This window comes from Buceros rhinoceros, unplaced genomic scaffold, assembly GCF_000710305.1.
Source record: "Buceros rhinoceros silvestris isolate BGI_N320 unplaced genomic scaffold, ASM71030v1 scaffold14779, whole genome shotgun sequence".
NCBI lineage: Eukaryota > Metazoa > Chordata > Aves > Bucerotiformes > Bucerotidae > Buceros > Buceros rhinoceros.
The window spans coordinates 46,935-49,514 of record NW_010430318.1 but is presented as its reverse complement, the minus strand read 5'-3'; the positions used below and the strand labels follow the sequence as shown (position 1 = coordinate 49,514).

At 55.3% G+C, this 2,580-nt stretch overlaps 1 protein-coding gene across 1 annotated transcript in view; it reads left to right on the top strand.

The window, feature by feature from the left end:
- Nucleotides 1–2,580, top strand: part of LOC104499494 (eukaryotic translation initiation factor 4 gamma 3-like) — a gene marked incomplete at both ends in the record, with an annotated part of 71,033 nt that overhangs the window by 22,290 nt on the left and 46,163 nt on the right. The gene's annotated exons all lie outside the window — the stretch shown is intronic.

Genomic DNA, 2,580 nt, shown 5'->3' with positions numbered 1-2,580 from the left:
CGCTCTTGGCTGTAGCTGTTATCTCTGCCCTGCGATAATATCAGATAAGAAAATGCGATCTTGCTGTATCGTTCAGTCTGTGGCAGTTTAAACCTTTCCGCAGCCCCTGCAGGCAGCAGCGCTGCTGGAGGAGCTCAGAACGGGAGCGGAGAGCTGTGTTTGGGGGAAGAGAGGAGGGCGGCTGCTCCCAGCACCGTGTGATTTACACCCTTCTGGAAACTGGGGCCATTCCGAAACGAGAGCGCAGAGGAAAACGGAGGTGCTGGGTGTGTAGGAGGGGCAGCCCGGAGAGCTGCTGCTCACCGCGGGTGGGTTTCGGGGATGGAGATGAAGGTGCAGGTTTTCATCACGATCCTCTCACTTTTTAAGAGCGGAACAGGGAGATTCCTGTGTGTCGGGAGCCGCCCGGCTGCAGTCGTTCGGGTAGGGCGGTGATTGCCTTCCGGGCTGCGGGAGGACAGAGCAAACCCAGCTCACAAATAAACAAGGATTCAGCATTAACGCCACGTCCTGGCTGGCACCATCCTTCCACACTTGTGAACCGGGCGATGGCTCGTGCTGCTGGGGGACATTTCTTCACCTGCTCCCAAAGCCGGACTCCTGCTGACCAGGCCAGTGCCCGGGGAAAACTTTGGAAGCGGCTCTAAGAGCAGCCTTGAGGGCTGGAGCATCACCACAGCACTCTTGTGCTTTTCCTCAAGGAAAATAGTTCAGCAGCTGAGTCTGGTTGTTAAAAACGGGGATTGAAAGGACCCCCTCGCGCAGGGATCTTGCTGATGACTCTTGACGGGCTCCCTCCTCTACCCGGCTCCAGGGGCAGCTGCGTTTGGGTCAGGGATATAATATATGGAGCTATAAGTGCATATAAATAGGCGTTTATGAATTCCGGGAGTGCACCCCTCAGTGTAAAGCACACCGGGCATTGCTCTCAGCGTCCTCCTGGGGTGGCTTTAATCCATGTTTAGCACCTAAGTGGGTTAGTGAGTGTTTGGGTGGGAGAGCAGAACTACATCCACAGCCGGAGAAACGCGTGGTTTTGTTTCGATCTTGCAACAGTTCTATCCTCTTGTCATCCAACGCACATTTTTCCTATTTTACATCCCAGACCCGTCAAAAATCCTTTTCAAAGTCCCCCCGGTGACGCTTCTAGCCAGGTTCTCTGTGGGCGCGGTGATGTGAGCGCCCAGACAAGACCTCACCCGCTGCAGCGAGTTATTGTAGTTTTTCTTCATGTGGAAGAATCCCGCTGCCTTCTCTGGTGCCACACAGGGCAAGCGGCCTTTGGGGTGGCTGCGGGCGAGCTGCGGGCTGCCTGTGACCCCGGCACGCTCCGTACTGTTACGAAATGTTTTGCTTACACTGTTATGTCCCTCCCAAAGAGATTAAAGCTTTTTGCTGGTGTTCGGTGGAGTTTGAGCTCAGCCCAGAGCGGAGCGCGGTTGCTGCGTTGGTGTTACTGGGAAGTAACTGGAAGTCCAAAGGTTTTCTCGCCCAAGGTCACAGTGATATAGCGATGGTAATAGAGCGGCAAGCTCCTGAGTCACGGTCATGTGGTGGAACTCCGAGACCATTTCTGCTTCTCGTATGTAACTTCAGTAAATATAGCCCCAGCCGAACCCCTTCCCGAAAGCGAGAGAGGGCTCAGGAAACGGCCACAGCGCTTAACCCCTTCCCCCGCCGAGCCCAGCCGTGCTGCCCGCAGCGGAACGCTCAGCAGGCGACACCTTTCTGCTTGGGGACTTCAGCGCTCGGAGCCAAAAGCCCATCTCCAGCGGCTCGGGAGGCGGCGAGCTGCGTGACTCAGCTCTTTCTGAACCCGCGTGTGTACTTTGCCTGTTTGTTCCCAGTACAGGCAGTACCGGGGGAGTCATGTTACTCAGCGGGCTCAGTGTTTATTAACCAGCCCGGCAGCTGAGCTAAGAATAACTTTCCTCGTTTGTTTGGCTGGTGGTGATTATTTTGATTTTATTTTTGCTCAGCGCAGTCAGCAGCCCAAGGTGGAAACCGCACAGAAAAGGGAGAGACAGGGTTTTCCCCAGCAAGTTGTGGGAATCCACAGACACACCAACCGTTCTCGCCTTCCCCCCGCGAGCAGCCGCGGCTGGAAGCTGAACTCGCTGCGATGAAAGCTCTGAGGGAAGCACATTGCTCTGCCTGGAGAGCGGAGCAGCTCAGCGGCCGTCCCGGCTGTTCCAGCTCGGGGAGCTGCAGCGATGCTCTGGAACCAGAGTTTTCCTACAGAGTGAGATTTGCTTCCCTGCCTTCCCTCCCGCGGTGGTTGATGGAGGGGATTTTTGGAGTGATTCCTGGCTGATGTCTTCATTCGCTCGCCTCACCCTCCGCGTTTCAGCCACCGGGCATAAAAGCTGCGTATTTGCAGCGTGACCGCATGTGACTGCTGTGACTCTGGGCACCTATTTAGACGCTTGGCACAGAAAAAAGTCCTTTTGTCAGATGAATAGATGTAATGCTGTCAGTCAGCTGATTCGTTTCAAAAGCCCCAGCGTGCTGTGACTTCGCTTAAACACCCAACAGAGGTTTAGTTCGGCTGCCATAGAGCAGAACCACAGGCTGGGCTGG